Below are 15,588 nucleotides of genomic sequence, written 5' to 3'. Positions count from 1 at the left end.
GCCTACATCACAGCCACAGCAACTCAGGATCCAAGCCGGCGTCTGCAACCTACACCACAGCTCGCGGCAATGTCAGATCCTTAACCCACTGAGTGAGGCCAGGGATCAAACTCACATCCTCATGGACACTATGTTAGGTTCTTAACCACAATGGGAACTCCTAACTTTGATATCTTTCTATGGATCACCTGACAAATACGTACCTATGTCTTAAATTCTAAAGCTTCCTGCTGCCCTCTGCCCAGTGCTTTTCCTCTGTTTACTGTATCATCTGCCCCACGGTACACCAAACATACTCTGGACCCAACCTGACACCCTCATCATCATTAAAATCTGTCTTAGGTCTACTCCCTAGGTCCTGGATGGGAAATGGCTTGAAAATTCAAGTTTGTTTCTAACCCAAAGAAGAAAGTGGTAATTAGTGGGAACTATGGGGATTTCAGACAATATAACAGGGTCAATGGGAAAAATACATTGGTTTTGAATAGGATTAGGAATAATATAGCTTTTCTTAAAGCACACTAAGCCTGCCTCGCAGGGCTCATGAGTGAATGTGAGAGAAATGAGCAGCTCTTTGCCAATTCTACGTATCTCTATTAAAGACACTAACAAATAAGAGAAGAATAACTCACTTTGAGCAGCACAAAAGATGGTTTGGTAAGAAAATCCACTGTCTGTGGGCAGGTGGTTGAGAAGGTTTATAGGTAATCATTCTATAGAGCTAGAGAGACTCCTATCACTCCATGAAGTACATACTCTTTCCCATGTTAGGAAACGGAGGCTTATGTAAATGAGCCCTGAACACTTAGCTTGTAAATATTGGAGCTAGCAGTTCTGCTACATGATCTGCTGCAAAGTCTACAGAATGGGAAACATTTTCCAAGAAATGAAAATGGGGAAAAAAAAAAAGACAAAAGAACACAGAAAGAAATATATTTGGGGGCAGCAAATTCTGCTCCCCTTTAAGATTAGAAGTAAATTAAGAACCACTGATTCAAACACAACTCAGTAACAGGTAGTTTTGGGAATCTTAAATACAATTTTCCTGCAAAAGCTCTTGAAAAGACTAATTCTCAAAGTCAATTGAGCAACAATTTGTTTGTTACTATTTTTACAGCATAGGAAAACTATACAAATCCTTGCAGAGAAAGAAGGAATAATGACCTATCAAAAACTAAATTACAACCTTATATTTAATAGAACCCAGTCAAATAATTAAAACCATTTATATACAACAAGTTGTAAAAAATGGTTTTATATGTCATTTCAAAAACCAAAGATAATTTATCTTTGTGAGAGAAAGATAAAAGAACTGTTATGGTAAACTAAATTACCTTAAAAAAATAATAGGAAATCACTTGGTAGCCACAAAAGTAGAGCTCATCTATGTTTCTTTGGGTAACCATATACTTTCTCATCCAAAGAGGAACATTTTTTTTTTCATCCAAAGAGGAAAATTTTTGATAGTGAAGAGGAACACTAAAAAATAACTGACACAAAAGACAAACAAACAAAAAACAGTGTTCTGCGGGTTTAGCCTTAAAAAGACAAAAGCCAAAAAAAATAAAAAATTATTGACAAGTCATAAACCAGGATAGGTGGTCATCCCAATGTTGTTCAATATACTAAAAAACACGAAATGCAAGTTTTTGTTATAGTTATATCGTTAGGTTTTTTTTTTTTTTCATTTTATCTGCTTTTCTTTCTTTTCTTTTTTATTGAAGGACCCGAGATCTACAGTCCTATAATCATATATAAACCAACCTTATATATTGGCTAATTTATGTAACTTTAGAAATGCGGTTTTCATGAGATGGTAATTTTTTTTAAGATCTTATCTACAAATTTTACTTTCTCATCAAGGAAAGAGTTCATCTTATAAAATCTAGCTGCATGAAAAGGGCAAGATTCTTGGGGAGTATTGAGGCAGAATAATAACTCAAGGAGTCAGTGTAGGAACATGGGCTTCTACACACTCTTTAATATGGCTACTGATTAACAGTTGTGGCTTAAGAGCTCCAGAGAGTAACATCCCCACAGGCCTTGTTTACTATAGGGAGTGTACCTTGACCCAGATGGACATTAATCTCTAACCCCCTGTGACTCACTTTATGGGAAGGAAACAGCAAAGAAACCGTGAGACTTATGGGACATTTCCACCTCTAAGACCCCTACTGGACAAGGATTGATATAGGTAATTGGGCAAGGCCAATGGGAGAAAAATCACATCTTTCTGGATCCCACATTGGTGCCCCCCTCATCCTTAAGGGATAAAAACTCCTATAAGACAATAGAGAAGGGAGGCTCTTCTCCGCCTTCCCAGCTGTCCTGGGAGCTGCTTGCTTTCCTCTAACAATGACTTTGCTTGCTTGCTGCCTGAGTGTTCATGAAGTTCATTCTTTGGCTGCATGAACAAGAACCCAGATTCCAATAACTTATTTCCAGCGTCAATATGGGACTTCAAAGACTCCCCAAGGAAATAAAACTCAAAGCCTCAGGCCAAGATAAGATTTACCAGACCCTTACCATCTCATTGTAATGGTTACAAAGTTCTTGAGCCCCCTTCTCCACCTTGAGCAAATTGCCCTACTCCTTCCTGCCCCCTACTAGAAAAGGTGTGTGGCCCACTCTTCACCCCACCCCTACTGGGGCCTTTTACACCCCCAACCAACCACCAAGCATATTGTAAGATTCCTCTTTCCCCAACCAATCATCAAGTCAGCAGGTATATCATAAGACCTCTCCTCTCTAGCTGGGCTGTAAAAACAGATGCCACCATGTGGCTCAGGGTTGACTCTCTCTGATTATTAGGAGGTCATCCTGTTGTGCTAGCAGCATTTCTTATCTCAATAAACTTATTTTTTTTCCTTTTCACCCCACTATGAGTCTGGAAATTCTTTTTCCAACCTGTGCATAGACCACAACAGGGGATCCAAAAGCCAGATGAGTCCCTAAACCTCTTCATAGCAGAAACTCACAGAGAAACATATTGTGTTTTTAACTAAACTTCCAACCTAGGAAATCTCCAAGCTCTAATGTGATGCCTCTATAAAACAAAGAAACCCTTTAAATATGATGTTATTATGTTTATATTTTCTTTAATTATTTTATTCCCTTGTTGCCAAGGGAATATGTTGTTATCATACTGTAGGAGAGCAGAATTTGCTACCCTAAAATATGTCTTTTTGGCAAATTAATTATTTTAAGCTGGTTAATTTCTAAAAAACAGCAGACATGGGAAAAACTCTGAAAACTAAGTAAGAGTTACATTTTTGGAAGACACATTTACATTTATAAGGGAAATCACCATTTGTAAGGGTGTCTTCCTCTCTGTACCAGGAAGTAGAGGATGACCAAATTTCTAGAAATTCTTATCAGAGGAGAAGGCAAAGATTTTCATCTGCATCATAATCACCCTTGTGTAGTGTTTTTCCTGGAAATCTCCCATAACTGGCTTTCCCACCCACAACATCCTCTTTTGTTTTTGGCTGAGGATGGTATTTAAGGTGAGGGCTTTGGCTATTTGGGCGAGTTACTCAGTTTTCCTGGGACTCTCCCATGTCTACATTAAACTTTTGTTTGTTTCTCTTCTATTAATCTATTTCATGTCAAGTTAATTCTTAGACCAGCCAGAAGAACCTACAAGGGTAGAGGAAAATTTCTTCTTCCCCTGCAACACCCAGGGACTAAAGATTTGATTGCAAGTAGACTTTATCTTTTGTCATTTATTTCCAACCTGGTTTCTGAGTTTCCTTAGAGTCTAAACTACTAGCATAAACTTTCATTCTACCAATGAAATTCACTACAAAGGATTTTCCGTTAAAAAAAACAACAAGAAGACACTCCTGTTGAGATACAATAGTTTGTCCCTTGTTAATTCATTAATAAGTCATTCTTTTAATTTTCAATTAATTATTTATCAGCCACGATAAAAAACAAAGATCTACTAGAGAAAGACATGGGGTTCTGGGTTAAGTGACACATTTTGATTAGCACTGCCTTCTATGTATACTCTCAGTATTAGTATATTTTAGAAAATAATTTCCTAAATGCTTAGCAAATTTAAGAACAAGATGTTACCACTTGAAGGGAAGGGTGATAAAACCAAGAAAAAAAAATGTTCCAAAATCAGAGGCAATACATAAAAATACGTCCATGTAAACTCATTAAGAAATAATGTCATGATGTGTAGCACTGGGAACTACGTCTGGTCACTTATGATGGAGGATGATAATGTGAGAAAAAAGAATGTATACATGTATGCGTAACTGTTTCACCATGCTGTACAGTAGAAAAAGATTGTATTGGGGAAATAACAAAAAAAAAAATTAAGAAAGAAGGAAAGAAAGAAAGCCAGTTCTTTGCATTAAAAAACAAAACAAAACTGAAAAATGTCGATGCTGTCAGAAATAACTGCATATCCTACAATGATTTCTTTGGTGATCAATTGAATATAAAACAAAAACACACCCTCAGACAAGCTGAATCCTTCAAGAGAATAATGCTCCAAAGCAACCTAAAGATCCTTCCCTTTGCACTTGACCCACAATGAGATTTTTCTCAGTTTTTCTCTATGCTGACTCAGGAAGCACCTTCCTAAAATTATGTCAAATTGTGAATTCTAAGGGAAATATATACTGTCTGTTAGAGTTCATGATGTAGTTAATAATAATTTCTAGAGTAACTTTGAAGTAATAAAAATTAGGTGGGATTGGTACTGTAAAACCTATCATGCAAATGTAGAGAGAACATAGCTCCCCCCACACACAAACACACGCACAAATAGCTTTCGCATAACATCTTGCCACCAGATAAAAAATAGCTTTGGGGTTAAAAGAGACAGAGAAAGTGAGTCCTATCTCCAGCAATATCCATAAATAATTTACTGCTAGCTTGTAAACAGTAGAGCAGCCTAGTATGAATGCCAAAGAGGATCTTTATGTGTCATAAAGCCACTCAAAAGTGCACTTGCTGCTGCAAGTCTGACTGTGAGCTTTGATGTGCTGGAAAAGAAACTGCTAAGCTGAGGTCATCAGTTAGTAGAAAACAATTTCCCTCATACAGAGCAGCAGACTGACTGCTGTGCATCTGACACATACAGATTGGAATTGAAAAACAGCGTTGCATAATGTGAGTGAGCTGAGAAAATCAATCTTGGCTGCTCCTTCTGAATGACCAGAGCTAATGCAAAAGGTGGTGCTTCTGCCAAAGCTGGTTTCTCAGCTTGGCCCTGTTTGACATCTGGAGCTGGTAACTCTGTTGTGGGCACTGTCTTGTGCATGGATGGTGTTAAGCAGCATCTCTGGCTGCTCACTACCCATCAGATGCCAGTGGCACCTCACCTCCCCGCCCCAACGTCTGCTCATGCTCCCAACTAGTTGTGCCATCAAAAATGCCTGCAGGTATTGTCAGATGTCCCTTGGGTAAGGAAAATCACCCCTGGTTGGGAACCACTGGTCTAATGGAAGGCAGGACATTATGAAAATATTGTAAGGCTCATGTGATGGCTTTATTTACATTCCTAAATTGATTCTGGTATAATGAGCTTTCTTTCCTAAATCCAAAAACACTTTGAAAGTAACACCATTTGTCATATCCTTCCTCCAAACCACCACCCCCAATCAAAAATAGTGAAATATCAGTATTTTATTTCAGATTGTATAAAATAAAAAAATTACAGATAAACATCTGAATTCTCTTGCAATATTTTTTTCTTTTAGCATCTTAAAAAATACTATAACACAAAGTAGTGTTCTAAGAAGCAAAGGTAGAGAAACCTAATAAAGACCAGCTCTTTATTAATATTGAATGCATGAAACTATTCAAATCACCAAGCCCTGCTGGGAAGAATGTATATTCACAATCATAAACAATGCATAAAGGAGGTAGATTCAGGAGGGAGGAAATTAAATATTCTGATTAAAAAGTACTGGGAGCAAACAAAAAGGCACACAAATATAATTGCATACAAATGCCTTTATTCTATCAGATCTCCTGGAATGTATGTGTTAAAAGTGTTAGGGAGAAAGAACTTTCCTTTACCCTTCAAAAGTCCTTCTGGCTGGTCTCACAATGAAAATGACATAAGACAGATTAACAGGAGACAAACAAATGGATACATTTTATAGGAGAACCCCACATACATGAGATGCTCTAATATAGAAGGGTGAAATGAAGTTCACAGGACAATAAAAAGAAGAGTAGGAGTTCCCATTGTGGTGCAGCAGAAACAAATCCAACTAGGAACCATGAGGTTTCAGGCTCAATCCCTGGCCTCACTCAGTGGGTTAAGGATCTGGCATTGTTGTGAGCTGTGGTGTAGGTCACAGACACAGCTCAAATCTCCTGTGGCTGTGCCACAGGCTGGCAGCTGTAGCTCCGATCAGACCCCTAGCCTGGAATCTCCATATGCTTCAAGTGGGACCCTAAAAAGTAAAAAAAAAAAAAAAAAAAAAAAGAGTAGATGTTTGGAAATTAGATATTGACACTAAACAGACAGGTAACTCACATAAAGTTTCTCTCTAGTAATAGTTCTCATTCTGGGAAAGACCCCCTATTTCAATTCTTCTAGGTAGTTAAGGGAGGGGCAGTGGTTTGTCTTGAGGCCCTAGGGTCATGACTGCCTTTCGTTCAAAATAATCCACATGCCAAAGCGGCATGCCTTGGGGAGGCTCATTCTGAATCCCTTCACAGGCTTCACCATTTTAAAATCCTGGCCTCTGAATCCTTATCCATTCTTGCAGTGCATGATGTCAAAAGCTCTTCCAGAACATCTTTGAATTCAGTTTCATTCTAAAACTTTGCTTAAACTCAACTTCAACCTTCTACTTACCCAAGGCCAGGACCTCCAAGTCAAATGAATGACAGAACTAATGTAGCTAACAAGATACCGCCTTGAAGTGCTTCATAAAGCTTTCAATCTAATGTCATTAATGTCTGAAGAGAAATTTAGTGACTTCCATTGAGATTAATAGCAGGTTGATGGTATTGACTGAATCCAAATGAGTCAATTGTATCATGTTGGTCAATAAATGTGGATCCAAATTAAAAAAAGCATCCAGGGTCGAGTGTAAGGAAGCTTACAACAATCTATGCAATACGTCTTTTGTTAAGGAACGTTGCCTCTGAAAATAAAAATTAAGCCTAAGGTAACAGCATATTAATGTTGACATCCAACCCCAAAGAAAAGAGTGGATGGAACACACGTTCAGGTATAATCACAGATATGCTGATGTAGCACTTACCAATAATATCATTCACTTGTTTTAGAATGTTTATTCACTCTCAAAAGAATGAAACTGTGACAGTACTGTGGTCACCAACATCTGTATAATCAATGTGGTGGCACTGCCAATAGTGAGCTTACATAACTTCCACACATTAAAAAATAAAGAATAATTCATAGAGATATAAATATTCTCTGAATATTCAAAGAAAACAGTGGCTCAGACAAAGAGTGAAAAACTAACTCAGGAACAGCAATGGTGACTAACTGATATTATGTGTCATGTGCTATGGATTGACTCATTTAGTTCTCCCAATTCTAGGAGGTAAGTGTATCATCTCCATTTTACAGACGGCGAAACTGAGGCATAGAGAGGCTATATAACCCTGCTATTTAGTGGTAGAGGTGGTCTTGGAATCCACAGAGTCTGATTTCAGAGTGTACAGTCTCAATCATTATATGGCAGCATCATTTACAAGAAGGAATTCAATAGCTAAAGACTTGGGAGAAGGGTGTTTCGGGTGGAGGGATCAGGTATGTAAAGGGTCAGAGAGAGAAGAAACTTGGCATCCATGGTGGCAGAAGAGTAGGGAGTAAGGGCAAGAATGAGATGAGAAGTAACAAATATTTTCCTTTTATTTTTCTATCATTGTTGAAAATTAATATTTCTAACTTTCATTTCCCCTTTGTTATCTTTTTTTTTTTTGGTCTTTTTGCCATTTCTTGGGCCGCTCTTGTGGCATATAGAGGTTCCCAGGCTAAGGGGCGAATCGAAGCTGTAGCCACCAGCCTACACCACAGCCACAGCAACGCGAAATCCTACACCACAGCCACAGCAACACGGAATCCGAGCCGCGTCTACAACCTACACCACAGCTCACGGCAACGCCGGATCGTTAACCCACTGAGCAAGGGCAGGGATCGAACCTGCAACCTCATGGTTCCTAGTCGGATTCGCTAACCACTGCACCACGAAGGGAACTCCCACCCCTTTGTTATCTTTTTTCTTGCTTTCAATTTGTTTTGAAAGTAACTGGACTTGTATTTACAGATCTTAAACATTTTACCTTTGTTCATCTGTAATTATTTTATTTTATTTTTATTTTATTGCTTTTTAGGTCCACACCCATGGCATATGGAAGGTCCCAGGCTAGGGGTCAAATCGGAGCTGCAGCTTCAGGCCTACACCACAGCTCACAGCAATGCCTGATCCTTAACCCACTAAGCGAGGCCAAGGATCAAACCCTCATCCTCATGGATACTAGTCAGATTCATTTCCGCTGTGCCACAACAGGAAGTCCCTGGAATTATTTCTTTAACAATTAGGAAGGAAAATATTAACAGCTTGTCTTTATCCCATCCTCTCTTTCCTGAGGAGAAAAATGAAGAATCTGGCCAAATCTTGTACATTGCTAGTATTTACTAAGAGAATCTGGAATGCTTTTCACAGGATACACCTTATATGCCTTGGTTCCTTATGCTAAACAAACCTGGAATTTATGAATTTGTGGGGCACAGTCTATGAGAAAATCACAGGCAGCTGAATTATTAGCTGAGTACAAAAATCGAGACTTTGTGATAAAAATAGCTCCTTTTGGTCTCTCCTTGTGTAAGTGATAAGCATTCATTATTAATTGTTTTTTAATATATTAATGATATAATATATACATACAAAATGTTGAATCTCCAAAAGAGAAACTCAATTATCAAAATAACATGGAATGTACAAAATTTTACTCTATCACCAAGAATTCACCAAAGCCTTACAAAAGTAGAAACTATGCAGCTCTCATTCTCTTACAGCAAGTGGAGAAACAATAAATTTATGCAACCAAGGATAAAAAGTTCTCTCTGTTTAGAAATTTAACCCTCTTCCAAAGAACTCTTGAGTTAAAGAAAAGATCAAAACTGAAATTACTCTCTCTTTAATATGGAAAGCTAATGAGGTCAAAGAGTACACTATACTATGGAAGGCAACCACCAGTCAACCTCAGAGGAAAACACACATATTAGTACACAAAAGAGTAAAAACAAAGGGCCAAACACTCTGTTTAAGAAACAAGAAAAAAAAAAGTCCAACCAAAGAAGTAAGGACTTGATAATGACAACTGAGAAAATAGATCAGTACAACAAAAATCATGTTTCGTAAAAAGGAGATAAATGTTATAAAACAAAAAATTCTAATCAATTGAAATATCAAATATTACTTGAAAAACCTAGCCCAGGAGTTCCTGTGGTGGCGCAGTGGTTAACGAATCCGACTAGGAACCATGAGGTTGCAGGTTCGATCCCTGCCCTTGTTCAGTGGGTTAAGGATCCAGCATTGCTGTGAGCTGTGGTGTGGGTTGCAGACGCGGCTCGGATCCCACGTTGCTGTGGCTCTGGCGTAGGCCGGCAGCTACAGCTCCGATTCAACCCCTAGCCTGGGAACCTCCATATGCCGCGGGAGCGGCCCAAGAAATAGAAAAAAGACAAAAAAAAAAAAAAAAAACCTTAGCCCAGTACCAGACAATTTTATGTTATGTTCATTCAATATTACCTGGGATATATACTTCCTATATTTTATCAACCACATCTGATCATCTTTTGCTTCTGTGGAAGCAAAGCTTCTCAATTCATTTGATGACTAACACATCTCTGATTCCAAAGTTTCACAAAAGTAGCACATGTGTGCATGCACACACAACCTGACAAACCAGTATTAATATATCCAACACAAATTTCCAGTAAGTCATTAGCAAATCAAATTAACATATACTCTTATTGAAATCAGCTATTTTAAAAGAAAAATCCTCCAAAACAGAGTTATATTCTAGGAATTCAAGAATTATTTAATATGAAGACTCTCTACCACAAGAGACCATCTGTGTATCCACATAAATACTAAAAGATCAATGCTAAGTGTTAATACCTATTTTTGATAAAATAATAAATAAAATAATTTTAGGGAGAGTAGGGAAATGACATGAATTTACTATTATTTACAGAATTGTCTATTCAGAAAACTCCAAAAAATACATATTAAAATTAAAGAGAGTTGACTATCATTTATATTATACACATATTAAAAAATTAGTTGTTTCCCTGCATACAAGCAGTAACCAGCTGTAAAATATAATGAGCACAAATTCCATTTATACTAGCAAAAATAATGTGTATGTGCATATTTGTTCATCTGTGTGTGTTTAATGCCTAGAAATAACAGACACTCAGTTTTGCTTTGCAATCTACTTACTCTGTCACCCCTCTGCAGAGTGCTTGGCCTCTCCTCTTCATCCATATAAAACTGACCCTTCCCTATGCAGTGTCCCAAGTCAAAACCCACCTCTAACATCCATATCTACACATTTACTCTATTTCTTTCTTTCTTTTTGGCCTCATTCACAGCATGTAGAAGGTCCCAGGCCAGGGGTCCAACACCACAGGAGTGACCCGAGACACAGTAGTGAGAATGCCAGACCCTTAACCTACTGAGCTACCAGGGAACTCTCATTCTATTTATTGTTGTTTCTGGAAATAAAAACTTTCCTCACAGTAGCTGAGACCTCCTTGAGTCCACTTGGTAACCTCCCATGGTAGGAGGAACTTTTTGGCATTAACTGGTATTCCTATAAATTAATTCCACCACACCATCTCACCACATCCTGTACTTCCTTTTAACAATACAACACCCATACTGCCATGATTTGAGGCTACTGTGACCCTGCAAGAGTGATCATTGTAATAGAACAAGGCCCTGTGAGGTGTAGAGAGTATCATAAAACCAAGAGATAAGGTTCTGAGTGCTGAGAGGAAAAGGGATCTGGTCCATGAGGCCTGAGTCACCACTGCATGAAATGCAAGAGGCCTGCCTCAGTCCTGCAGCCTTGCAATTGCTACCTGTCATCACTGCACATGCTGGGGAAAAGCCAAATATCTTCCCAAGTGGCACTGATGGGACTCAGAGCACCAGTGGGCACACAGACGCCTTGCCTGATGCCAGTGACAAGGAGTGACCACAGTGGAGGACAGATAGTACAGTTGACCTCCATAGATACCAGCACAGGTCACAGGACCACAGGTTGGCAGCCTGGCGCTACCTTCCCTGCCGCCATGCTCAACTTAGGCCCAGCCTCCACCCAGAGCCCTAATGCTACATCAACTCTAGCTGCCATCTTGAGAAGAAGGAACGTTCTTAATTAAGTACATTCAAACCTTTTAATAACCACCTGTCAGAACTCACTGCATTTAGGCATTGTGCCACTGGAAAGATCAGGGACTTAAAATAGAAATAAGGTGAAATAGAGCAAAATAGTCACAATTTTGGATACATAAAAAAATCATTTGGAAAAACCATGTCCACTGCACCATAAACTACAAGGACAAATCTCAGGCGACCTAAGGGACAACCATGGGACTCAAAGGAATGTACTTTGGCCCAGGTTTACGAAATATCACAGACATTTCTTCTACAAGGAACAGTAGGAGAAGTTACTGTATTGTCTGTCTTCTAGAGCTGAGGGAAGGGTGGGAGGGAGTGACCATCTCTGTGATCTACCATTGAGTGTACAATATGAGCGAGTGCAATTGCACACCTTGGCATTTCAAATTTGCTCGCCCCAGCAAAAGGAAAAACTCAGCTTTCCACCTGTATTAAGGAAAATCCAGTTCTTCCCTGCTTTGTCATTCTTTACTGTGAGTCTCCTTTACAACTCACACCAAACACTCACACCTCTGACGCTTTTGGTCACTGAATATGTACAGGTTTCTAGCCACAACAAGCAATTCTCTGTGACTGGCTGGGTGCCCTACAATTCAACACAATTCTGACACAACCTGGACAAAGCATCTGGTCCCACAGATTAAGGGTTCAGTTCTGCAAGATCCACTCCTCAGGTTTGCTGGATTTGCTACAGCAGCTCTCCAGAAGCTAGAAAAACAGTTTACTTACATTTTCTGTTTATTATACAAGGATATGATAAAGGATACAGATGAGCATCCAGATGGAAGAGATGGGCAGGGCAAGGTATATGGGAAGGGGCATTAAGCTCCCATGCCCTCTCCAGGCATGTAGCTTCACCAGCACCCCTGTGTGGTCACCAACCAAAAAGCTCTCTAATCCCCCACACTTTGCACATTTTATAAATTTTATAAAAGCAGGTAGGATTGATCATTTTCAGGCTTATTCCCTTTCTCAAGAGAATGGGAAAATGAGATGAAAATTCCAAGCTTTTAATCATGGCTTGGTCTTTCCAGTGACCAGCTCTATCCAGGAGCCCCAGCCAGAATAGCATCACTGGAACAAAAGACACTCCTATCACCCAGGAAATTACAAGGGTTTCAGGAGCCCTGTGTCAGGTACCAGGGGCAGAGATCAATGCATATTACAACCCAAATGTCCATTGACAGACGATTGGATTAGGAAGATGTGGTATATATACACAATGGAATACTACTCAGCCATAAAAAAAGAACAACGTAATGCCATTTGCAGCAACATGGATGGAACTAGAGACTCTCATACTGAGTGAAATAAGTCAGAAAGACAAAGACAAACACCATATGATATCACTTATAACTGGAATCTAATATACAGCACAAATGAACCTTTCCACAGAAAAGAAAATCATAGACTTGGAGAATAGACTTGTGGCTGTCCAGAGGAAGAGGGAGGGAGTGGGAAGGATCAGGAGCATGGGGTTAATGGATGCACACTATTGCTCTTGGAATGGATTTACAATGAGATCCTGCTGTATAGCATTGAGAACTATGTTGAGATACTTACATCACAACACAAAAATGGGAGAAAAAGTATGAATACATGTATGTGTAACTTGGTCCTCATGCTGTACAGCGGAAAATAAATAAATAAATAAATAAATAAAAGTAAAAAAAAAATCACAGTATCACACCCGGCTTACATTTATAGATAAAGCAGTCTTGAGAAGAGAGCAATAGCATTCTAAAATCAATAGCAGTTGGATTTCCCATTGTGGAGCTGCAGAAACGAATCCAACTAGGAACCATTAGGTTGTGGGTTCAAACCCTGGCCTTTCTCAGTAGGTTGAGGATGTGGCGTTGCCATTGAGCAGACACAGCTCAGATCCTGTGTTGCTGTGGCTGTGGCATAGGCTGGCAGCTGTAGCTCCAATTCGACCCCTAGCCTGGGAACCTCCATATGCCGCGAGTGCAGCCCTAAAAAGCAAAAAAAAAGAAAAGAAAAAAAAAGTTATAAAATAAAATCAATAGCATGGAAAATAGAAGAAATAATGGAAAAGATATATATTATTCAGATGTCAAGCAATCGTGATATTCTGCTTGAAGATGATGTCAGCTAAAATTTTCTAAGTTTCTAGTTTGCCTAATTTCCTTCTGTCTCTGTTTGCATACTAAACCAGTGTTATCCTATATAAAATGTTTTCTTAAAACCAGTTATCAATCTGAACAATCACAAAATTCTTAAAATTATTTCCTGTATCAAATAGACTCTAAATAGAGCTTTGATAATCTTTTTTTTTTTTTAGTAATCGACAAACAGGTTTATCATATCCACTTCTCTCCAAGAAAAATAAATACAACTTAAGAGACTCAGCACTAATACCATAAGAAGATGGCCACTTAACCTGTTTATGGAGTTCGGAGAGGAGGCTAGAGTAAGCAATTAAATTACATGCGAGCAGTTGTGTTGGCCAATATTCTACTTCTGTGGATTCTGCCTATCGAAGGCAGGTGGTTTATTACAACTTGGAAAGGACTCCTGGAAAGATAACTATTTCTCTGGGAATTTTAACTCAGAGATTAAAATTTTGGACAATTTTTTCCTATTTATTCAACACACACTGCCAGGTAAATTGGAAGCTTCATAGCTAGCTGAACACAGGAAGTCAAACAGCTGTTAGACCCACTACTTTTCCCAAACTGGTTCAGTTCCAGTTGAACTTGTTAGGCTCCAGCAAGAACCAGGCTGTCCCAGACAACCAATCCTATTATCATAAGACCTGCTGGAGCCAATCTAATCCCTGAGGCTGTAGTGTTTCTACAGCCATCCCCCCCACAGAATAAGCCTAATGAAAAGTTTCCAGCAAGTTGCAGAGTCACTCGTGAACAGACCCATGATGATGCCAAAAGACTAACATTGGCTAAGGACTATTCCCAGGATGACTCCCTAGCCCAAGAAGCAGAAATGCAGGTATGCACCAGTTTCCCTTTCTAGACAAGTACTCTGGCATCAGGAAGTTTTCCAGTATCAGGCATGGCAAAAAGATGACATAGGTATTTAAAGTTAGGGATGGTTCTAATAAAATCACAATTTTTGTTTTTTTGTTTTTTGGCAGTGTCTAAGGCATGTGGAAGGTCCTGGTCCAGGGATCAAACCTGCACCACAGTAATGACTGGAGCCACAGCAGTGACAAGACTGGATCCTTAACTCAATGAGCCACCAGGGAACTCTCACAGGTTATATTTACAGAAAAGTACTGGGTCTGAATTTCTATGCACACATGCATACACACACACACACACACACACACACAGCCAAAAAGAAAAAAATACATACATCTAAATTAGCTTGTCTTTCAAAATCATCGAGTAGTGTACTACAAATAACTGTGAAATTCCTAGATTTGGATTTGTAAGCCTTTTTACCTAATTTTTATTTTTTGTTAATATGACCTTGAAACTGTAATAGGCCCTTTGAAATGTCCTTAAGAGTGCCGAGATACCTATGATTATTCTGGGTTCTAGGATGGAAGAAGGAACACAAGGAAGGTATAAATATAAGCCTCATGAGGAAGGATAGTCCAGAACCCACACTGCCACCACCCAGGTAACAGTGGAGGCAGTGACAGGTGCAGTGAGGAGCTAAAGTTAATTTCCTCTCTGATGGTTTCTACCCAACCTGCACACGATCCCTAGTTGATATCCCGCAAAAGCCAAACTCAAGTCACAGCTTGAAGGCTACCCCTCCTACCATGCACAGCTCTGGGTGAAGGCTATATGGGAACTCTGTACTACATCTGCAACTTTTTTTTTTTTGAAAATCTAAAATTACTTCAAAAAATTATAAGATGTTTGGCACAAATCAGATATTATAAGTTGACATGACTCTGTAGACTCAGACAAGAGAGTTGTTTTTATTCATTCTTGGGCGTGACCACTGAAGACTTATAAGGTTCTTTCCAAATTTGAGTCTTTATGATCTTTGCCATATATCTATTTTAAAAATTAGTTGTATTTCTGTAGAGCCAGACATTGTGTTACTCTATTACCAAATATTTTACCCTGCTTTGTCAGGTGGGTTATGTATTGGCAAGCATACATATCCAAGCATTCCAACAAAGCACAAAAACCCCACATATAGAAAACTCAGTAATAGCTGAGAGGAA

The sequence above is a fragment of the Phacochoerus africanus genome, chromosome X (assembly GCF_016906955.1).
Source record: "Phacochoerus africanus isolate WHEZ1 chromosome X, ROS_Pafr_v1, whole genome shotgun sequence".
NCBI classification, from domain to species: Eukaryota; Metazoa; Chordata; class Mammalia; order Artiodactyla; family Suidae; genus Phacochoerus; species Phacochoerus africanus.
Note: the sequence above shows the minus strand (reverse complement) of the source record.